General features: G+C 43.4%; 1 long non-coding RNA gene across 9 annotated transcripts in view; it reads right to left on the minus strand.

The window, feature by feature from the left end:
• Positions 1-25063, minus strand: part of LOC137849930 (uncharacterized) — a 106636-nt gene that overhangs the window by 47018 nt on the left and 34555 nt on the right. For all 9 annotated transcript variants that reach the window (XR_011092181.1, XR_011092178.1, XR_011092172.1 and 6 more), the window contains one exon: positions 21820-22076. This is a non-coding gene — a long non-coding RNA (uncharacterized lncRNA). The remainder of the gene's footprint in view (positions 1-21819; positions 22077-25063) is intronic.

Here is a 25063-nt window from a genome sequence, read left to right on the forward strand (position 1 = left end):
TAAAAAAATCTTTACTTGAACTGAAGTTTCTTATTATATTGCTTATTAATGCTTGAAGCTTACTGTTTGCTTTTACTCAGCAATGGAAAAAAAATATTCCATCATTCATTTCTATTTCTCCAACTGGATTGCCAGAATATTTCTGCTACGAGAGCGCTCTATCAAGATGAACTGCGGAGACTGCCTCGTGATTTGAGCACGCCACCAAAGAAAGTCAACAATGCCAAAATCTGACTTTGCCAAAGAAGCTCCTTATAACCAGAGAAAAAATGAGATAAAACATGTAAAAAGGGATTTAATTGCTCCAAGATACCTATATAGCATTATTTTATACTCCTTGACCTTGCCTCTAACACCTACACAAGAAAAGTGGCAATTTTCCCTCTTTTTTGGGGTCATACTTGCTAGCCCTATGTTGCAAGCACCCCAACACATTGCAACAGGCACTGAATTGAAGTCAGCCCCTATGTCCTGCTCTGCGCTTCGGATTCACATCTGTAAAAACACAAAGTATATCCATGCCTTACTGGGAATTCGTTTATGTTTGTAAAGCATTATGAAGATTAAAATTTAAAAAAACAAGCAACCAAAAAAAGGGAGGAGAAAAAAAAAAAGGAAAAATGTATGAAGTAGTTATTCAGAGTATTGTCCTTAAAAAGAATGCTCTAATGCTGCATTCTCTCTTTAGCCACACCATTAATTAGTAAAACTTTAGCAGAACCAGCAAAAAAATTCCTCATTCCCTTTACCATGCCAAGTAGTGACCTGGAAGAGCTATTCAAAGCTCCGTACAAACTGGTAAGTTCCAGACAATGAGTAACTAAACAGCAAGGGATGGACTGGAAAATGCAATACAAAGACGTCTCAGCACTCAAGGTCAGCACGGTGCTCAGTCTGCTGCAAATGGTGATGCACAAGCACCAAGAAGAGAGAGATGGAAAGAGGAGGATGCCAGGAAGAGCCCTGGCTCTGTTCTAAAGTTTGCAGCCGGGTGAGGATGATGAAGGGACGCAAAAATGCCACAGATCTTTCTGGCTGCTTCACTTCCCTCACCTACACGTTACAAAGCCGTGGGACCTGGAGAAGGTGCAGCAATTGCCTCGGTCACCCTAACGTCTTAGTTTTCACACTGTCATACTGCTCCCTCTGAAATCAATAAAGAAAGTACAGTCTTTATAAACATGCAGTAAAATTAGATGGACAAACATATTTAAAAATAAAACTATCAGTGGTTCACAACAGCGGCTGCATGTTGATCTCAGCACAAGGTACCCAACCTTCAGCATCAGCAAAAAATAAAACCAACGACGCATTCAGAAGAAAACAGAGAATCTCATCGATTCATCAAGCAACTGTGCATGGAAAAAAATGTTTTCCCAATCCTGCCTTCATCAGCTGAGGTTCTAAAATCTCAATGTGAAATGCATACATGCATCATTAGGAGGTATGCAATCGTCTAACTCCTTTAGAAGGGACATCATTAAACCTCACACTATTAAATTTAGCAAAGCAACAATAGAGCTTTATGGAGTGTGTTTTTCACTAATGACCCTGGCCACTATTTTTGCTTGCCTCTGAAATGCACAGCCAATATTTGTGGTTTTAAAAAAATGGCATTTCTGTTCTCAAAATGCTGTTGTGAGGGGGGAAAAAAATCCAGAAAAAATAATTCTAAATTCCAAGCACAATCAAATATACAAAGTAAAACCACAGATTTCATGATACTCCTCCAGATTTTAAATAGATCAACATATTTTGGAGATGGGTGTGATTTTATGCTAGCTATGTCCCTTCAAAATTGGCAACTATGTTTAGTTCAGTGGCTTCTTATTCCAAATTCCAAACTCTAATTGAAAATAGATCTCCATTATGGAGTCCTACAGCTGAGTATACTTTAGAGGAAAACTATTTCCTTTAATTTATTTCAACTTCATTTGCATGACAATATGTCATTAGCAGATACAAAAAAAATGTATTCTAAACAGAGGAAGAATTCTGTGCCCACAATTTCAATTCGCATCTCAACAGCGTGAGATGAGCTTGCAGTTTGGAGCACAAACCGTTGTGTTTGGGTTACTGCTGCGGGATTTATTTATTTATTTATTTATTTATTTATAACTTACGAAGAATTGCCACAACTCCATGAAAATGCCTCGAGTACAAAGAGAGGCCTTCCCACCTTACTGATTAATGAGGAACGAAGGAGGGGGAAAGGAAACACGTACTCACTTGGGAACTCCATCAACAACCTTGTGTCCTGAAAGCAATTCTCCTGGGGGAGAAGCGGTACTCAGCTACTCAAACATCTTCTGCCACTGTGTTTTTTTCCCTCTCTCCGCAGCACTCTTGCTGTTTGATAAACAGCCAGCAACAAATCTTGCTCAGAAAGCAGCACATAAAATGGATTTCTTGCACTTGGAAGAAAATCTAGCATTCTGCTCGAGTACGGAGTGCTTACAGAAGAGCAGGTTTGCATGAAGCCTTTGGAAACAGCCATCGTTTCTAGTTGTTGTTGAAGTGACCTCCTAGCTGAACCCTGCGTTTAGAGAACATACAGTGCTGGGGAAAGGTAATTGCTGATCTCACAGCACTGCTTTTTTTCCATGGAAGGAGAGTGAGAAATCAGAGAGCATGCTCTGTTTTCAGGAAAAAAACAACACTGCATGCTCTGTGAGAGGGCTCCAACCCCTCTGGTGGGTGGGGAACAGCCCAAACGTACAGCAAGTGGAACCCTGGACAGAAGAAAAAAAGAGGATTTCCTCCTTCCCTTGATGCACAAGCCGTTCCCTCACCTACCATCAGCTTCCTCCTTCTGTGCAACTCACCCAGACAAATGGAATTAAGGACCCAGCTCCACTCTCAAGGTAAGTCACGTTCCCAAATGCTCCATCAACAGCATGAAATCACAGTCAGAGTCCCTGCACGGGCGCAGAGGGCCAGGGGTGTCTGAAGACCTAAGAAGGGAAACGTTGACAACCCAACTTCATCAGAATCAATTCAAGTGCCTCTGATCAAGCTGGTACAGTTGCCCTATTTTTAAGAATGCAGGAAAATAATTCAAAAAGCCTGTTCTTGGGAGTCTGGCTCTCCACAAACAGGAAGATGAGTTGCCTGATGTGCAACATCCCAAGAGCTGCGGTCATGGCAGAAGCAGGAAACCTGGGCTTAAGGCTTCAGACAGACTGATGGCATTGACCTGGCATCCTGGGACAGTGCCTCATCACCACATCGTGGAAAATTCGGGTTGAGAGTCCTCTTCCCCTCTCCTGCAGCTGACCACCTCCACAGGAGCGCAACAAGTCATAAAACACCAAAAAAAAACAATTAATAATTTCAATTTTCAGGCTTTATGGTTAGCGTATGCCTTCGGAAGGGAACAGGACAACTTTCAAACCCAGTTCTTGGCAATGTGTTCCTGCATTGTTGTCCACAGACAAGAGAACAACTTTAAGGGCACTGATGGTGTCCCGTTCCCAAAAGAAAGCCCTACGCAGAGCAGCAGCTACCTAACAAAACAGCAGGGTTAGAAGCAGCCCTCTGGTCCACAGACCAGCCACAGGGCATGTTTCTAAAAAAAGAAAGCTTATTTTTAACTCTCATATTAAACAAAGGCTGGTTTTAGAAATAAGCTGAGTGGAGGGAAGAGCACATTTGTTTCAGGTCGAGACAAATCTGCCTGGGCAGCGATCTTGCCCTCAGCCCAGCTGATGCAACGCTGCTGTCAGATGCAGCAATAAGCCAGGTCCACCTAACCCAAGCTGGCTCAAGCCCCTGCAATGAACATATTGATTTAGGCATTCTTACGTTTTCAGCTGTCCGTGTGTTGAGTAAGTTTTGCCTTTGAACCTCGCTGCCAGCCTGCCCGTGCGTACTGTTTTCAAGAAGATTGCCACAGCTCGTACTGCTCGCAGAGATATCGCAGCTTTATTCTTTAACCTGAAATCTGTTAATTACCAAAATTGTTCCCTTGGTGACTCCAAAAGGGGTTTCAGATCCTTCAAAAGACCTGCGATATAATAGAATTATGCTCACCAGCTTATTTAGTGCACTATCTACTATCTATTATCACTCTGTGGCAAGAATGAGGCTTCCACTAACATGAGCTATCAGTCTTTTTGTACTTTAGATTTTATATTTACCTCATCAGATATGCTTTTATATTATTCAACTGTGTTCAACACACGAAGACAGAACTCTCTGCTTTATTTTCACTCTTCTCCCAGGCCTCTGCGCATTCCCTTACTCTGTTGAGTATCTGCTCGAGAGACTGGATGCTTAGTGACAAAATTAGCTGAAATCTTAATTAAGGATCTAATTCAGGATCTGGAGCTATTGCTAATAAACCACCACCACTAACAGATCTAAAATCTCAGTATTGAACTGCCTCCCCAAATGCCATGCAACACTTACTAGCAGAATTTATTCATTTACTAGCAGAATTTGTTGTGCAAAATCAAGATTAGAGCTTCTCATCTCCCCAGCTACCGATCCGACTCCCCAGGCAGCGTTTATTTCAGAGGCTCAATAATCATCACAAATACGTGTGATCAAGTAGGCAGCCAACATTTACAAATTCTGTCTCAACACGTCAAAAACTGAGGGGAGCTGAGCGTCCCAGCCCTCACACCACGCACAACAACGCGCCAGTAGAGCCCGAGGAGGATGGTATTTGAGCACTCGGTACGTGCATGTAAATTTAACATTATGAAGATTGTGGTGCCTTAAGGTTATCAGCAGCGCTGCATATGTCCCAAATGCTGAATTTTGTCAAACTATTTCCAGTACGTTTATTTTTTCCCCCCTCTAAGCGCTGGAGAGATCCATTTTGCAAACACAGATCCCGGTATTGTGCAATGGGCAGGGTTAGAGGCTAGATTTTAAGACTGTGAGACCCTCCTGCTGCTCTGGAAGGGAAGTAAAACCTATCTCATGTTGGAAAAACTGCCTTCCTCACTTTTTTTTTAAATTTAATTTCAGACAAATTCCGAAAAATAGCCAAGTATTTGCATTCTGCTGTCTCGTAATACCAGCTGCTGCTCAAGCTAAACAGAGGAAAAAGGCTGAAGTCATGATTTCAAAGCGGCTGCTTTTTTATTCCATTTTTTTAGGCAGTTTTCAGCAGGGCTGAGAGTGGTAGGACAGCACGGCACACAGTGATCCAAGGGCACTGCACCAGCACAAAGTAGGGCAGTGGCAACAAGAGGAGCAAAACCACTGGAATTTGTAGGACAGGGCGAAAACCTATTAACACTGTTCCACCTTCCATACAAACTAAATTAAAAAAAAGCTCTGCAGATTGTTTTTACTCTCAGCCTAAAACACTACAAAATACAGAACAACACTGAGGGAAATAACTCGTTTTAAAACATTTACTAATTACTCGAGGCTATTTTTCGTTTTACTGATTCATGGTGATGTCCATTACCATATGAAATTAGACGAGTTTTTTCCACGTAGATGTTTCCAGTGAAGTCAGTGGGGATTCAGCAAGGCCAGGTCCACAGTATAAATAGAAATCAGAAAATAGTATTTCCATAAGAAACCACTCAGGTTTATTGGATTAGCAGGCACTTACAAGTGACTCACACTGACACAGCCTATAGTAATCCAATCTATTTGTGATAAAAAATTCAAGGGAAACCTTAAATTTAGAAAATCACCTCTGTGGATTCTCACATGGCTGGTTTTATTATGCGAAATCACATTAGTTGCTCTCTCCAAACGAGAGGACAAATAAATTAAAAGATGAATTTTAGTCTTTTTTCTAGCAGGAGCGCAGTGTGTTCTCAACAGTGATAGCTCCCACACGGAGCACAGCAAGAGCAGGAAAAAGAACCGAGTAGAAGTGCTGGGCAGAATACAAGTTTCCCTGTCCTACAGTCCTGAACGCACACCATGCATCAAAAGGAGAAAAAAAAAAAGCACATGAAGTTATGGCACCACATTTTCACTTAAAGTCGATTTTGTTAGACCTAGGCTGGCAATCACCTGATTTGTGTCTGTACATTGGTTTGGGTTTCTGACGCTGGATTTCTTGGGGAAACTATGACATCTCCCTGGGGGGTGAACTCTGACTTCTCTTAATATACACTGAGGTGTTCTGGCACAGACAAGTGCAGTATGAATACTTCACCCAGATCCTAAGGATGCCTTCACAGCTATCACGCCTCCTTTAAGAGCAGGGTAGCAGGCAGGGAGGCTGTGACTGGTATGTACCCGATTTCCATACAGATTCTTTTGCAGCAATTAAAATACTTATTCTCTGATACACTACCTCTTAACGCTGCCATGAAGAACAACAGGTTGTTTTTTTGCATTATTGCAAATTTGCCGTTGTAAATATAAGCACAGGCAACAATGGCCAGAGGGTTCATTGGGTTCAAGCACTAGGGAGTGTACCTTTTATCCCCAATTACTGCTGATACCATAATTTCCTGTAAGGATACCTGAAAACCACTGATCTCACGTCATAATCAAGGCAAAGCCCCTGATCCATACCTGGAGTTGTACATCACTGTATGCAGAAGAGAACTCACACGCTTGTAAGAATCAGCTGCACATTACTGAGGACCACAAAAGCTTTCCTGCCTTGAAGGCTGCGGTGGCAGCTGTTATTCAGAGTACAGCAGCTCTCTACCTAATTTACTCGAAGGTATAGGACATGTTGTTGGCTTTGATCTAAGCACATCACAAGCAAGAGGCTCATCTTTATCTTTTTATACACACTTTCTACATGCATGCACTCCCACTCTCAACCAATTTCCATTAATGGCTGCTCTACAATCCTAAAAAGCAGTATGGTCTAGCCCTGGGGTAACTAAATTAGAGGGATCTATGTCGAAGTTAAAAATCAGAGTGAAGACCAAGCATGCTCCTTCCACCACAATTGAAAATAAGCCCTCGGAGAGCCTCTGCACAGGGTAAGATTTAGGAAGGTTTAACATACTCTGCTGCTCCCATGAATTTGTTATGGGCACCTGGGGACTTGCCTAAGGACACTTAAAAAAAAAAAAAAAAAAAAACAGCCAAGAACTGCCCCATAGCCAGAAGTTTTGGGTCTTGGTATTGTATATGGAACTGTTTGAATGTCCTGCCACCTCCTCCTAGAAGGAAATTCGGTAATGAGAATAATCCCAGGATACAGAAGTGCCATGTATGATTCGGATTGCCTGAAAAGCAAGGCTAAGAAATCCCATTTTCTGTTGCAGTGAATTTTTTTTTTTTTTTTTTTAAACAAGTGTGACCTCCCTGCCCTCGTGCATTTTGTCGGATTTGTTCTTTGAGAAATTCTAGCCTCTACGTTCCAGTAAAATGATGTAGAAACGTTCAGATTGCTAGATTTTGTGCTAACCCTAATTTGTAATCGTTCTGGCCTTGCAACCATGGTGTGAAAGTTACTGAGCTAGACAGCTGGGAAGGGGTGGGTGTGAAGAGTGGGGGTGGTGTTGGGTTTTTTATTATTATTGCACTTCTGGTGCTCAACCCTTCCACTCTACAAAATCCATATTCAGAAGTAGGAATGAAGAACATGCTTTTACTTAGAGCTATTTGGTCAGATCCTAAAAGCATCTGCACCTTTAATTGCGATGAATGAATTTACCTCACTTTAAGTTTGCTTTGGTGACTAAAATCTACGTATTTTCAGCCTGCAGCCCTCACTGAGATAAAAAATAAAAATAAAAATTCACTGCTCAGAGAATTCTTCTGTCCATGTAAGGCTGCAATTACTGGTACCTCCTGAAAACCCTTTTAAAAAGCCCACTGAGAAATGCTTTATAATGAAACCTGTAAGAAAATTCCCTGAGCTCACAGCACTATTACAAAACTAAAGCTTAGCTGAAGTTCCATGAAATGATTGTTAGTTTTTTCATGTAAACCCACGTCAGGTTTCGGCTGAAGCTCTGAACCCGACTTACCTAGCATGTTCACACCTAAACATCGTGCTTCATTTCTTATCCCCAATCTGTCATAACAGCAAGATGGTTTTGCTGTCTAGTTTTCAGAACTCAGTCAAACCCAAAACTCAGCACGATTGTGGATGATGGAACTCAGCCATGTGCTACCGAAAAAAAAAGAAAGCAAAGCTGAGACAATCCTGCAGTTTAGTCTGCGGTTACTGCCCAAGCGGGCGCTGGCCACAGCCCTGTGTCAAACCCGGATGAACACATGCAGTCGGGTTTTATCCAGCCCCAGGCTCTACGTACGTGCTGGGTCGTCATCACGTGCTGCCCCAATTTACATAGCCTCCCTACAGGCTGTTCTGTGAGACAAGCACGTGAGAAGGACAAGCTTGTGCTCAGTTTCTTGTGCAACCACTGGTCAATTATTTTAGTTTTTCCCAAAGCTGCTGCTCTTACCAGTACTTTAAAGGTCACTATCCCCCACACATACAAAGGATTGTGAAAAGCAACACTGGGCTGGCTTACGGATAAGCTCCCCAGGTAACATGTTCGAAGGCACTCGATGTCACTCTATTCCAGCCTCCCTACTCCTTTCTTCAGGCAGGTACAAGTTGTCTCTGTGAGAAAACACGATCTTGTGCATGTCCCATTGAAAAGCTTCATCTGTTCGACACCTGATGATTCACTCACCCACATGTTGAAGTCCACATGCAGATGACTCATTCTGTCCGCCAGAAGAATCACCTGGGATACCAAAGTCCCCTCATCTTTTCCAGAGCTGGTAAACTGCTGTCTTATGCAAAGCAAGTGGATGGCAGGCTTTCGTGTTACTGCCTGTGTGACACGAGCAGTAACTGGCATCGAACTGGGCCCTGGCAATTTTGTAAGTTAGATAATAATAATAAAAAAACAACTTTTAAGATGACAGAAGTACTGGCAGAGGAAATAGTAATGCTCCACACGATGACCTAGCGGTGGCTGAAGACAACAAATGATTTTAATCCTAACAAATCAAAGCTGTCCGTGCTTCCAGAAGGAACACAGGCTACTCCTCTGGGACTTGGGATGCTTTCTACCCAGAAAGGGCTCTGAAGAGGCTTCACTCTGAAGTGAATCATCTCCATGTGGACTGCCAGTGCAGGGCAAGGGCGTATTAATGGTTTGGCTGATGACACCATCCTTCAGTGTTTACGAAACAAACCAAGCTGAATTCTCAGCTAGAACTTCATGTCCAGTTCCGATACCCACCCTGCAAAGATGCCAAAGGACTGGCAAGCGTTCAAAGGGAGAGCTCAGAAAACAGTCACACTGTGATACAGGCTTCACGATGCTGGGTCAAAGGAGCAAAGACAGTTTATTACGGAGAAGATGAGGATGTGACCCAACTTCTAGCGATACTTTGTGACTATGACAAACAGCAACCCACCCTGCAAGACTTGCGGAGAAACGCACAGCAAGATACGAAGGCTGGAAGCCAAAAGAGCTCCATTTTGAAATAACTTCTTGTTTTATTTTGCTATAGCATTATTAAAGATTTAACCTTAAAAAAAGAGGTGCAAGATTTACCACTACTTGGTGAGTTCAGACTAGACAACTTTCTAAAGGAACTCACTCTAAGACCCACTTCTGTGGAAAAAAAATCTCATCTTCAGTCAGATGAGGTCAGACCAGATTACAGGCTTGGTGTAAAGACATGAAACTAAAACTTCATTAAGAGCTAGATATGAAATCAAAAAATTAGCTTTGAAGTTGATTTTAATTTGTAACTGTATTGCTCTTCAATGCTTACTGCAGCACACTGCGTGAAGATGAACTGCTCCCTTTTGAGTTGAAGAAAGCAGCACTTGGAAGATGACTCTCCTGAATAAACCAATCTGCAGAAACACTGGCGTGGAAAACATTTGATCCACTACTTTGCTTTCTCCTTGTTACTTCAAAAAGTAACACAGAAGCTGAAGTTCAGATGGGAAAGAAAGAAAATACCATTTAGGGGAGAAACAAATGGTGACTTAAACTGTGCTTTATTAGAAAATGATGAGGAGTTGCATGTCAGGAGAACATTACTTTAGCCAAAACAATTACCAGAGAAGAACAGGACGACATGCTTACTGCTTTTACCACCCAAGTCCCTATTCTCAGCCCCCCATCACCCAAACACTTTATCACCACCCTTCTGTCTGTCCAGAAACTCAATTTTTGGCTAACGCAGTGACAGGACTTGGCAGAACAGACACAGCTCAATAATCAGGGCATCATCCAGGCCAGAAAAGACGTTTGAGTTCATGAAGTCCAACCACCACCCCAACCCATCCCTAGACCATGCCCCTTGGTGCCACATCCCTGCAGCTCCTGAATACCTGTTGCAGTGCTTGAGCTCCCTCTCCATGAAGGAATCCTTCACGCCCAATCTAAACCTTCTGTGACATGACTGAGACTGTTCCTCACGTCCTAATAATGCAGTAAAAACACAGAGACTTTTAAGGGACATATTCAACCTACACGGCTGGTTGTGCCAGCGGACACAGAGCTCATCTGTGACACCAGACAAGGAACACGCTGTGAGAGGGACAAAAGAAATGACAGATTAGCAAGAATGGAGGAAATACTGTAAGAAAGGAAGGTTGTTTCTTGCTATTGAATGAGAACAGTAATAGGTGAAGATTTTGAACTCTGTAGTTAAGAAACAACGGGATTAAAATGAAGAACAAGCAGCTGCTGACACTGCGCCCTTGCTCCATGCTGCAATATTTTGTTCTGAATGCTGCACCGTGAGCCGCCTAATGGCATTCACTGACAATTCACAAGTTCTTCAGGAACTAAACAAAGTTGTTGCTTGTAGGTACTCGAGGTTAAATATTTCTTGCTGTACCTGATTTCACGGCAGACCCCACATCTGCAAAATCTGCTCTGCAAGGTGTGCACGCAGTAATGCCTTGTGTGATGTTCAGGCAGCTCGGGAGCACAGATTGCTCCTGTTTTATCCCCTCTGTCACTCTCCTGCACGTGCTACAGGGACCTCTGAAGCTGCCCTGCTCCCCTGTCATGTGCAGCAAGGGAATTTATACAATTCTGGACAAGGCACCCTAAGGTAACCATTTCATCTGCTTCTAATTCCGTAGTTCAAAGAAATTTAACAGAATAAAGCACAAACTGACTCATTTTTAATTCTGAGTCATCCTCAATTTCTGGATTCCTGTTTCAGGCTATCTGTATTCTGGAGAAGGTATCGGAATATGGCAATTTCAAACCATCCTAAAAATAAGGACATTTACATTTTCGTTTCTGGAAGTGCAACGTAAAAGGAGATAGCAGTAATTGGTCAGTATTTTCATTTTATACTGGAAAAAAATAACAAAACCCTCTCTGTTGAATACAGTAAGTGTTGTGAAGCACCAGAGCAGGTAAAATAAGCCTCACTGTGCTTCACATGGGATCAAGTCCCTTCCTGGCTGGTCCCATTGAACCACAGACCTTGAACTTGGAGCTCTTTGCCTTCTTACAGTTCCATTTTACTCCATTTTAATACTCCACAAAACCCAAATGCGTTCTTTTTACAGAATAACTGTCAGTACCTCTTTTATTCCGTGAGATGAGAGTTTAACTCCTTTAGGATACAACCCTGATTCCTAGAGAAACATATGCTTTCCAGGAGCCCAGAATACTCGTATTTCTGGTGAAATTATTGCGGGAGTATTTAGCACAATCTTTCTCAATCTTGTAATTTGTTGACAAGATGTGAATTGCTCAGCATTTTTCTTACAATTCTTGTTATCAGAACTACCAGATTACGTAAGAATCTCAAATGCCTGTAGTGAAACATTTTCCAGTCTCCAAGGAAGCGCAGAAATGACCAAAAATTATCTGACATCTTCTCCCTCCCCCTAAAAAATAAGTAAAATAAACAGAAGGCACACAGAAAGGATTCAAAATGTTATTTATAATGTCTCATTCATTTTAATCAATCACCAAAATACTAGTGGCCTAATTGTGCCTGAATACTTGTTCGGGAATGCTGCTGACAGCTTCCACGCACTCCTCTCAGGTATTCTTTACCAAAAGGAAAGAAAAAAGTTACTGTTTTGCATCACACTTTTCCAGCCTTTTCAAGATTACAAGTATCTGATGTTAGCACTAAAATAAATACCTGTGGTTTTAGTGAAGCACATGCATTAAACTAAACTTTACCTTCATCACGACCGACCCCAAACAACTGCCTAGACACAAGCAGCTGGACACTTACCACTCCTTCACTGATGCCTATGCAAAACAGAACAGGGAGGCATCTGAGCTATGGGCTCACCATTAATAGACGTGTTTATGTGGTCTGCAGCCTCTGTCCAAATACATGTGGACTTCCAAAGATGAACATTAAGAAGTCCAAGTCACATAGATCAGTTAAATATTTGGGTCGAACAAGATCATAGTAAATAAAAATCGGAAGTAAAGAACTTAACCTGTGCTTACAACTCTGCAAGCTGCCCAGATAAGCTCTGTATCCAAATTTCCAGAGCTGCTTGGGCCTTGGACCCTTTGCTTACTGAGTACCAAGACACCTGTGCCTATTCCTGTATCAGTATTTAAAAAAGTCCCTTTTCTGGCCCCAAAGACCAGCAGAGATGCTGTGTAACCCACGTTCACACAGCTGAGCTGCCTTTGGCAGCAGCACAGGGCAGCAGCCAAACTCCACACCAGAACCACCCCCTGCATTGCCTGGGAAAGAGCTGGACAAAGCCCCCCGAAGGACTTCCAAGTGGGGATGACCACAGGACGCTGTGCAATCCCACTAAGCCCCGTTTAACTCCCTGGTACAGACACAGCCAGTTTCCACAGACTGCTAACTGCAGCCTGGCACAAATGGCCACAGAAGGGCTGGTTCTGCCTCAAAATCCAAGACAGCATCCACAGCAGGCTGCAGAGCTCACGTGCCAGCTCTTAAACCTCGGTGCAGTGTTTCCTGGAAGAAGAGGTTCATTCACCAGGACTTCCCCAGGCACCAGAATTGCCAAAGTTTCTCTTCTGTCCTTCCCAGTCCCTCCATCCCAAAGCCTCCAGAACAGAGGCAGGTGGTGCAACCAACTCCACGTCTTGTGCAGAATGAACAGGGCTCCCACATGGATCCCTCTGATGGCATTAAAGCCCCAAATTGCAGTTCTGTTAATTTATATTTTATCACGATTTGTGTGCTGGCATTACACTAGCATATGGCAGTTTATCTCATTATTTAAGTTGGAAGAGATTTAATTGAGAGAAGCAGTATCATTAAAAAATCACTTATATACAAAACCAAACTCTTTTTTTTTGTTGTTAAAGTGAGTTAGGCCCAAGTCTTTAGGATGCTGATCCTCTTCTACCCAACACAAATACCACTCCAAATCAAGCACCATGTTTCCTTTGCACAATTATCTACAGACTGCTTTTTCATGGCAGAACACCAAGGAAAAACTAAGGAACCCACAGCTTCAACGATCATAAAAGAGGAAGAGGAATAAGTCCTACTACTTGCCATCTGAAATTACTCCTGCAATTAAGAGACTCTGCCTTTAGCTCTCTGAAAATCAGACATCCAGATGAGACTGATGGTGAAGACCCTTCCTCATTATCTGCCTGGATCAGGTGGATAAAGCAGGTTACAGGAGTTGAAATCCTCAACTCCAGAGGACCTGGAGCTCTGACATCTGCATATTTGCAGATTTTTTGAGATATTTGAGATATTTGCATTACAAACCTTAAAAGAAGTTACCATAAACAAGACACTGATTGTATCACTGCCAGCAACACCTCAGCAGAATCTGTAACCCTGGAGTAAGTGCCCAAAACAGAAAATACTAGAAACACCTTTACTGAAATAACCCTGGGACCCTACAGAAGGTAAAAATCAGACTATTTGAAGGAAACAACAATTTCTGAATGAGCAGAACCCTGACTATTCACTGACTGCTGAGCAGTCCAGCCTCACACTTCAGACTGTGTAGAGTTAACCTCACTTTTTGCAGGCCTCCCTAACAGCAAGAAATCCTTGCCACTGATTTCAGTGAGATCTCTGCTTGAGTAAGAACTACCGGTTCATTTCCTTGAGAATCAGAATGAGAAGTCCTCAGCAAGTGGAAGTTAACGTATCCCAAAGAAATTTAAACATTCTCCTACAAATCGCATGCGAGTCCTCTTTTCAAAATGACTAATCCAACCCAAATACTCTTCAAGCCCTCATCTGTCGAACAGACAACTCCCTGTGCGAGTATTCTCCAAGACCACAAGAATTTCATGTTAATTTTTCTTATCCTGGCAGGCAGTATGCAAAAACACCCTTCATCTTCTCAGCCCTGACACCGTTCCTGAGCGTTTGTGTTTAATCCACATCTACTTGATGGGAATGAATTAGGAGAGGGCTACTGGCATCCTTCGGGTCCCCTGAAAATCCTACATTTCCTCAAATTCACACCCCAAAAAGGGATCAGAGGATGTCAGTCTCAACACCTGCTCTCAGCCCCAGCCCTGGCATGGTGTGGTGGGCAGAGGAGCGTGCTCACCCTGCCAGAAACTGAGAGCAGCCACCCCGCAGCTGAAACAAACCCCGGCAGCAGGTTATGTAATCTACATAGTTTTTAGACCTGTCTGCCTTCTTGCGAAGCCCGAAGCCGAGGAAGCTGCAGACAGAACAAAAGGGAACAGAAAAAAAGTTCGTGAACCTCAGCCCCGAGGCTGCTGACGAGGCTGGGTGCACAGACTTGACGCGGGACTGCCCGTTCACCCACACAAACCTGAGCTTCAGCGTGTGGCTCATCCTGCCGAAGGTAAAGCACCACAAAATTTCCAGCCACTCAGATCAGTCACTTGGATGAACAATCACCAGCAAGCAGCACGCTGAAAGATACACTCAGAAGGTTATTTTTTGGGGTAGCGTATGAATAGCTCCAGGCTGACACAAACTCATCTTAAAAACTCAAGAACAGCTCAGCTGCTAGGCTGCCAATGACCATGCAGAGAGAAGTGCTAACACTCAAATTAACCCTGACCTTTAAGGATGGATTCAGCTCAGCTCATTGCATTGCTTAAAAATGGATTTTTTTTTTTCATTCAGTAAAGCACCACCTGACCGCAGCCCTGGGCTTTTCAATTAGATTTATTTTTCAAGGAAGTGATAAAAATTGACAAAATTCTGAACCACCCAAATCACAACACAGCGTGCCTTGCAAATGCCGTTACATACCACGATGGGATTTGACTGACCTCATGCAGGTGTCTGCAATGATTTATAGGCATTCCGGGTGTGTAACACCCCGCTGGAGCCACTGCAGAGCTCAAACAGCAGCACCTACCTGCCCACGAGGGGATGTTTGCATAGGGTGAGCCAAATTGCTTTCACCTTCTCTGGCTGGGGACAGCATTCAGCATTTAACATCACCCTCTGGCCATTTTCAATAGCATATTCTTAGCAGGAATAGTAGGATATTCCAGCAGGACTAGGGACACAATCCCCTAAAGAACATTTTCCCGATAGCTTCTACATCACCTTGACTGACCTGAGTAGCTCAATACACACGACAGCTCACGAAGCTCAGAGATACCTCTTCCTTCCAACAAAAGCACAGTAAGAAAGAGAAGATATGTAAATAAGTCCTGCAAGAAGGAGCAGCTCCCCAGTCCCCCATACCACTCTCAGCCCGAGGCAGGAGATGACCATCGTGGTCCCACAAAAGCAGGTGACAGCTACCAGTGACAAATCTCATCTCTTGAGATTCAAGTGGCTGAACTGCAGGACTTCAGGGATGCACAAGCTCTCAACATTGTCAATGGGATGTAAACACAACATTTTTAAGATACCCTTCATTACCACTTCTTCAAACAACTCTTAGAACCCACAACAGAAGCAAGGTCATCTTATTTACAGTTAATTAACATGCTAACCACATAGCCATTTCCACCGAGACACACAAAAGCATAGTCCTATAAAAATCCATACTGTCATTTTAATGTAACCATTAATTATTCTGAAGATGATTCAATGTGAGATCACAGGTCTATTGAGGAGAAAAGATTAAGTAAATCTAAGTGAAGTTCCCAGTCTTTTTTTTTTTTTCCAGCTAGTTATTATACAGTGTGACTGGGAGAGTAAACAGAAGATGAAGTTCAAGTAGATAAATGCAAGGTCCAGTATCTGGGAAAAAAAAAAAGTAACTGCACGCAGAAGATAAAGGGTTCTAAATTAGTTTTTCCTCATTAGGAAAGACCTTGAAGTCACTAAGGATAGCTCTATGAAAACACAGCTTTCACAGTGGTTGATAACAGCAGCAGTGAGAACGCAAGCAGGAATTCAGAGGTCATTAGGCAGGGAACAGAGACCGAAGGAGAGAGCAGCAGGGTGAGGTGCATCCATCTGCTGCACGCTCGTACCGCGAGCTCTGCGCACTGCTTCGGTGCCCCCACCTTAGGAAGGGGTAACGCTGGTAAGAAAAACAGTGATGAGCAACGTTAGGGAACTACTTCCATATGAAGAGAGATGACAGCAGCCTGCAAACGTTCCTCAGGGCGAGGGAGGGAATTGTGCCCCTCTGCTCTGATCTCTTAAGACCCCACCTGGAGCCTGAGTTCAGCTCTGGGCCCCAGCACAAGGGCAGGGATGTGTCAGAGCGAGGCCAGAGGAGGCCACGAGGATGCTGAAGGGGTTGGAGCCCCTCTGCTGTGGAGCCAGGCTGAGGGAGCTGGGGGTGCTCAGCCTGGAGAAGAGAAGGCTCCGGGGAGAGCTCCCAGTGGGCTGCCAGGGCCTGAAGGGGCTGCAGGAGAGCTGGGGAGGGACTGTGTGTCAGGGGGTGTGGTGATAGGACAGGGGGACTGGTTTTAAACCAACAGAGGAGAGATTTAGGTTAGATACTAGGGAAAAATTCTTCCCTCTGAGGGTGGTGAGGCCCTGGCCCAGGCTGCCCAGAGGAGCTGTGGCTGCCCCATCCCTGGCAGTGCCCAAGGCCAGGCTGGATGGGGCTGGGGGCAGCCTGGGCTGCTGGGAGGCGTCCCTGAACTTCAAAACATGATGCACATTAGGAAACAAGAACAACTCTTAGTTCTGCTGTTAATGCAATGTAATTTTCCACACTTACCCACCTAAAACCAGTGTACCTTTAGACTTGTAGAGATTCACCCAATTGCTCAATTTACCTTCTTCAGCGCTGTTTTGTACGCACTGCTAGTGCAGAGTGATACACCAGTACGTCCTGAACAAGCCAGTTTTGAGAATAGAACTTGAGAAAATGAAAACTGCTGCACTGTGAGCAAAGAGCACTTCTAAAAGCCATCATCAAAAAAGGTGAATCTCTTCCCTGTCACGTCTTTCAAAGGTGAAATTACAAATATGCAGCTGACGGAGAACGGTAACAGATCTTATAAATGCAATCAGCATTCCTACAAAAATGTTAGTGATGATTCCACTTGGACAAGCCTACCACAACAACACACAAGTATAAACTCAACCGCATCGCATGCAAAAGTGGGCATTTGCTAGGACTTGGTACAATCACGGTTCCTCCTTTCCACCCCCAGATTCCCATGGGGATCTGTGCTGGGATCTGCTCCCAGCAGTGTTCAATGAACTCATAAACGACATGGAACGAGCTCACTAGATGATATCTGATGATGGTATTAAGTTAGTCACGGTAGCAAAGACAGTAAATGAGCAGGAAAAACTGGAGAAAGCCTGCAAACAGATTGCTGACTTGGCAATAAACTACATCGATGAAATTCAAAAAGTCAATGAAATTAAGCATTAAGTAGGGTACCCCTGGGGAGGGGTGGGGGGGATAATACAGGTCAAGAGGCTTTGAATTGGGTCTCAACTTAAGCCAGGTAGGGTCTAGAAAATTATGATTGCCATGGGGAGAGTAAATAGAGATTAATCATTTACCTCTCTTGCAGTAGAAGAGGAAGTCATTAAAGGGAGTTAGAAGAACATGGGACTTCATTCACTACATTGCCACATCAGTCAGGCTATGGAATCACCAAGTATTACATTCCTGAAACTTCTCGTGGCTTGAAGGGAGTATTTAAGAAATTAAGAAGACAAACCAAGTGAACATTTAAGGAGACATCCGGCTCAGTAAGCCCCTGCACTCCCCATGTCTGAAGACTGAAGGGCATGCACAAGGAGCATCATGCAGTTTTCTTCTGTTCCTGCACTCCTCAGCTACCCACCTTTGGCCGCTGCTGGAGACAAACACTGCTCCAGGGGGGTGTATGACAGAAGCTGCTCTCCAGTCTATGTTCATTACCTCTCCAGGATTCATTTTGCCTAGCACAGGTACGATGTCCTGAGAAATTGTCAGGTGTTAATATTTCTGTCTGATTCATCAGGGCAAGTCCTCTGAACTATGCTGAGATGTATCCACAACGCACAAGCAGCAAGGGCTGGCAGAGAGCAAGTGATCTTAGGACTCATCTTGAAGTTACCAGCTAGCGGACAACTCTATTTGCAAGAGCATCGAGAGCACTCAAAGGTGATGCAGAGGAGCAAAACCCATTTTTAGTGAGGTTTCTGATTTTGATGGTGGTGCTGATGGGCAAAAAATAGCGTCCTCTATTGATGCCGCTGGAAAATTTCTTTCGTCATTTCTGGGCAATTCGTTTTAACTCTCTTCTGATCTCTGAGGAGCCAAAGAGGAAAGAGATGGTCCTAAAAACCTTGGGATGCGTGACTTTACGTAGCATCACCGTGACCGATATTCCCAGAGACCACTGAGCACCTTTTCTACAACACCTTGGTGAGATCTTGACGTGTCTGCCCACCCTGATACACCCTAAAACCCCCGTCAGAAACGTAGATATTAGGTGTCCAGAGAAAGCCCATGCAAACAGCTCAATTCCTTGCTGGAGTTCCCTATTCCAGGAAGTGGAAGGCATTTCTTGCTTAACACTTTTCCCTACGAGCCCTACATTTTCACTCTTGACTCCCCTTGGCAGAAGGAAAATTCCCGGCGAAAACTCCCAACCCCAAAAATCACCTTGATTTCCAAGCAGCCAGAAGAAAGTTCTCTCTTCTAGGAAACAGTCCCACCGATATGGCAAAACCAACGTGCATTTCAGTGATAAGTCTAGAGACCCACGCTGTAACTGACTCCTTTGATACAGCTGAGCCAACAGCACAGAAATAGGAAAAAAAAAGTGTACATTAACTGGACCAAATATTTTTTAAGAGCATTACCATATGACTCATTTGTACTTTTTTTTTCTTTCCAGAGGAGCTCAGATTACCCCAACGCGCAAAGTAACATAAATCTTCTGTTACAGAAGAGCAGCACAAAGAAAATTTCACTTGTTCGAGGTGCACATAGCACTAATTCTTAATAGCCAAGGCTGCAAAAACAAATCCTACGTTGCCATGTACTGAACCACTTAAAAAATCCGGATTGCTGAACAAATCACAGCTTTTAAGTTTTTCCTCCCCTTCAGTCCTGTAAAATATCTCAAGGATAACAATTAGTGAAACGTAAACTATACACACAAGATTAGAAATTCTGCCCAGCCGCTCTATTTTCTTTCACACAGTCCAGCTGCCTAAATTTAGCCTGCATGTTTTTATTTCTAATAGAAACTATGTTAACAAACTCCATGCAGCTCTCCGGTATCCTTGACATTGAACCGCATTATCCCAAGCCTGGAAGAATTGCCAGGGTCGATTGTCTGAGCTGGGAGCAACTGGGTTGTACCAGTAACCAAGCTCAAATCCACTTACCCTATTTCTGGATTAGGAATGAAATCCCAGAATGGTTTGGGTTGGGAGGGATCTCAAAGCCCATGTAATTCCACCACCCTGCCACGTGCACAGACAGCTTCCACTAGACCAGGTTGCTTGAATATGAGGAAAAAAAGTGGTTGTACGTGGGTCTTAGGTATTAAAGACAATTACACACACAAAGTTTCCGATCTAGGTTGAAGTAATGGCCTCGTTGAGCCATCAAGATAAAGAGCAGTGCTTCTAAAATCTAATCTAGACATCATCCCTTTAGAGCAGGTCTGGTACAGGTACCTTTGGGAGCTACCCACCTTGTCTGCTTTCCACCACCAGCTTCAGCACTACCTATGAGTTTGAGATTCATGAGAACAATCCTACCCACACTACTGGAGGAAAAACAGAAGAAGTAAGGTACTTGTGTAATGGCCAGGGTGTTTTCAAGGAGTGTCCAGGAGGGAACTTCTCCTCTGTGCACACTCATGGGAATTCTGACCTACTTCACGGGATTACTACCTAGCTGTTGCATTAGTCTTAGACACACGCGGGCGTACGCTCTTTCCCAAGTACACACTTCATCTTTCAGACTTACTCATGGTTCTTGGAAAGCAGAAGATTTGGATCCAGACGTACACGCACACCCCCATTGCCTAACTCTACCTGAGCCGTGTGTCAGTCATGTTCTCCATGCCTGCTGCAAATACTTTGCCAGCACATTCCTTTCATATGGGAAACCAGTATTTTTTTTTCCCAAAACAAACAAAAAATCCAACAAAACCAAACTACATCAAACACAAAAAACACCTTTTCCTCGGCTGTATGCTGAAAAGAAGTGAACAGCCAGAAGACTTACTTCAGAAGACAATCAATTTAGCAGTTAAGCTACGGTGACAGCAAAACTGAAATTGCCAGCTAAGTTATTAGGGTTTATAAGTACAGTTGCACTCCGATTCCGCCTACAAATATTACTTCTGAGATTCTGTAGGAACCTGACTATGTAACAGTGGTTACTAGATAGGTTGGGCGTCTATTTGTATTCCCTCAGATCACAAAGCTGCCATCAAGCAATCTGTATTTCTTCTTGGACCCACCGTATCTAAAAACAATGATCCTCTTGTGCTGTGAAAGGGATGGAATGTGAAATCCCATCCACATCCGAACAGAATCCCACAAACATCTTGGCAGTAAAAATTGATTATGTAAAGCCCAGATGGTATCCCAAATATTTCTGCTTGAAAATTCAGAGATTTTTTTTTTTGCTGAAATAAATGACACAAAAGTGTCACGCCTAAAATTAACTGCACAAAGGCATTAAGCTAGGTAACCAGACTTAACTGAGCAGTTATGTGGACTATGAGAAGAACGCGAATGTGGCTTTCCCCATTTAACTTCATTGTCAGAAATGAACAATATTTTTCTATTCAAATGTACTTGAATGACTGGCAGAGAAGAAGATATAACAAGCAGATACATCCAGCAGCATATTATACTTAAAGAATAAGGTTTCCAGTTCCATCTAGAGTGCAAGAGCTTGCCATAAACTTCTGTAGCCATGTTTCAAATGTGCAGAACTTAATTTGCTATTTTTGTTTTTAGTTGGTATTCTAACAGAGTTCTTTTCTTTACCTTTTGGTCTCCTACTGGGCAATTTCAGCTCTGATTCTGGCTTAAAAATGATTTTAGCTACTGCTTCACCCAGGAGTCTAAACCTGCTTAACAGTTCAGTTCCAACATCAACTTAGTCGCTGCATACCCTTTATTAGGCTACAGGATAAAGAAAGATCCTAGATTCTGTCATTTTTCTGTGAGCCCACTCCTATATTCCTTTTATATCCATCACTCCACTGAATGCCAAAGAAATCTCAGTGCACTTGGCATGAAGGCTCCACTTCCTATATTTATGCTCCCACTAATGCACGCTCCACTTTAGTCCTTACCAGCTTAAAATCATCTGTGAGGCAAGACAGCAAAAACTGCAAAACAGTTCATGCAAATGTTTTACTTGCACGAAATGCTGTTCACTCACATTGCTTTTCCATCATCTTTCTCTTGTATTTTCTGTTTAAATATCCCCCCAAAATTAACAGTAAGCAATCCACGGTCACTTTGTGAAGTGAACAGCATATGGGCATATTAGGAGTGTTACTCCTACGCCAACTTTCAGCATCTCCAGACAATAAATCAGTACTCTTTTAATTGTACTACCTTAACTTTGCTGGCAGAGACACATTTGGTTCTTCACAACGGATGAAAACGAAGTGCTCTCTCCAGGCAAGAATTCCGTATCTTTGGCACGCTAACGCTTCATCCTTTTTAATTATTCCACAGGTGGTTGCCTTGGAAACTGCCAAGCAGCTCTTGGATTTGAGGGATCCAGTATGAGAAAGTAAGAAGCCTTTGCAGCCACAGCATTCGGATCCATGGCGGCTGCAGCGGTATGGCCGCAGAACAGTCAGGAAAACCTGAAAGAGAGGGAGAAAATGAACAAAGCTGAGTTATATTGCTCAATTCTTTAAAAATACAAAACAATTCATGTAGATAACCCTTTCACTGCAGATGGAAGGCAGGCTTTACCCCTCAGGCAGCCTTCCAGCACAGCGTTTCACCTTAGAGAGGACAGCCCTGAAATGCTGATGCCGGAGGAGCTCACTAGCTCAGCTTTCAAGATCAGGCAACTCGAGATTTTCCTCAGCTCCAACAGACTTTCCTCAGTGTCTGGTCAAACTGCCTGAAATTCAGTGCTATTGTTTTTCTTTGAATAAAAATAGAGTTAACTATAAATAGATTTCATCACGAATGCTGAATCATTGTACATTGTACCATACAGCTAATAGCTTCAAACTTCATTTAGGCTTTAAAACCAGAACCGACTGCTTAAAACACAATTAAAACTCCAGCAGAGCACACAGGATTTAAAAGTACAGAAAATTCTCCTTCCCCTATTTCTTATTAGTTCAAAAGCTGAACATTCACAATTAAAAACACAAATAAACCCAGCAAAAAATTTGAAAACAAGAAAACCAAACCTAATTGCGTTTTCTATTGCTGGTCAAAGCTCTGAACTGCGATCGTTCAAGAATATTTTGTTTCATTGTTTTCTCACGTTCGATTTGTTAACAACAAATAATTAATAGCAAGACTTCTAAAAATAATTTCCCTCGAGCTATCAGTCACGCAAACCATCACTCCTGCACCCAGAGCCTGGCTCTATTAATACACCCAAGCTAGCAGCAGTCTCTCAAGGCCTCACTTGTATAAATTTTGATTTGCATTGTTAACAAACATCCTCACACGACCTCCTGTAAGACAGGGACACGAAGGCAGATTTGCCTTCACGTTTAAGGAACGAGACAGCTAAAAGTCACCAGAATATTGTTAACTCTAGAGCTAGTTTTTAACAAGAAGGAGTTGATACATATTTATTTCACAAAGAAGACTGAAGTGGGTTAACAGAAGCAGAAGGGCCTGTGGACAAACCTCTGCAGTGCCCATTGTGCCCTTCCCAGCACATCCTCTCCTTCAGCCCTTGCTCAGCACCTTGCTGACCTGCAGAGCCCAGCACATTGCCCACTCCAGCCCCATCTCAAAACCCAACCAAACAAAGCAGTTGTGCTAACCCTTCCCACTGCGTTGTCTTGACTGTAAGTTAGACTGGGAAGCTATTTCATTCTCTCCCAGCTTCCCTTCCTTCTCCTACCCCACCGAGGACAAAGCACGTTTAAGCAGCCCTCTGCAGGTCACCTCCTTCCCCATGGGTACAAGAATTGTTCTCTTCTTTTCAGCAGTTCACAGCAGTTTCAGAAGTGAGACTAAATTTTTTGGACACAATTTAGGATTAACACAAGTTTTCTCAACTCTCAACATCAAACCAACCCGGGATGTGCTTGCCATGTACCTCCATCCTCTCCCCAAACTTTCCTCTTCAGTCAGCCACATTTGGTTCACATCTCCTAGGGATTCCCTCTGAAGAAACGGCATGCCAAAATCCTGTGAAATACTAAAATCTTTTTTCTTCCTCTTCACATCAGTGGATATTACATAGATAGATCTCCTACATGTCCTGTTACTGCAGTAGAAAACCCATCTATTTTCTGTTTCCCTTGAGTGTCTCTGACAGAGATAGGGTCTCCAAAGCCTCGAAGCAACCTCTTTACCACAAAGGGCTACTTTTCTTTCCAGGAAAGGTGGATTTCCTTCCTTACCTCAGGCATCTCAATGCTACTCTCAAGCACTTCTTACCCTGTACTCATCAGGTCATTTTGATGCTTCTCACAGGGAAGACAGATGAATTTCAGCCTACAATGAGCTCAATAAAAATGCTGACCTCTTGCTGTTCTAATCCAGATCTGGCACATGACCAACTCCCCCATTTTAGTCCTTTTAATCCAGTTCAACATCACAGAGATGGTCCCAAAAACAGAGTATCCAGTTTTCAACAGGTGCCAACACCTCCCGTTTTCATTTGCCTTACACACAGAACAGTATCGCTGAGGTTATTCCAAATTTGTGTCAGAAGGCTTCTCCTACCTTGACTTAAATCTTAAGCCCTTCTCAAGATGTGACTCTGTAAGATGACTTCTAAAGCCTTTGCCTGTCGTAGCTTCTGGAGCTGGTGCATCATCCCATAACCTATAAATCCTCCCAAAGGCTAGAGAGGGGTCGGGAAAGCTTTTTGTCTTATTTATGTATTTTGGAACCCATTTTAACCCATTCTCATGTTGTACACATTCATTTTAACACATAATCTTCCCATGACCAACTCCAGTTCAGTGGCTTACCTCTGCTCATATTCCTCCTGCTTAAACTTTCTCAATCCCGCTGCAGCCTCTGCTCACCTACTGCTCTTGGGTTTGCCTTGCTGCTCCCTACAGGTGAAGGTATCGGAGCCACCAGATGAATAGAGTCCCTACCTCTGACTTCTTTCAGGTTCTACAAAGCCCTTCCCTCTCGGGTGTTACGTAGACACCCAGATCAGCAGCTCCACTAGCTGGCTTTCTTCAACCCTTAAAGAAAGATTCCCAATTCCGTGCAGCTGTTCCCTAGACTGGAAGGAGTATTTCTGTCCTCCCATCTCTCCAATGTATAAATAAAGCATGAGCACCGTCTGTCCCACTCTGGAGAGGACACGCAGCCTTGCTCATCTCCCAGCGTGAGCCCACAGCACAGAGCTGCCTTCGGATTCCCATCTTGTCTCTAACGACGAGCCCCTGAGGCACCGAGTGCTTGGAGGAGCTGCCTGCGCTTCTCTGGAGACTCGAACACCCTCGGATCAGTAACAGCACCGCAGGCTCCGGAGCGAGGTGTTACTAGAAAGATGCATGAAGCACAGAACTCCTGAACAGCTACAAGTGAAAGCAAGAGGAAGAAAAAGCTTTTCAGTAACTCCTTTAGTTTTCAAGCTTGTTCGCAAGCCATTAGTGACCTGAATTTGCATAGTCCCTAGGCAGCC

This window comes from Anas acuta, chromosome 1 (assembly GCF_963932015.1).
Source record: "Anas acuta chromosome 1, bAnaAcu1.1, whole genome shotgun sequence".
NCBI lineage: Eukaryota > Metazoa > Chordata > Aves > Anseriformes > Anatidae > Anas > Anas acuta.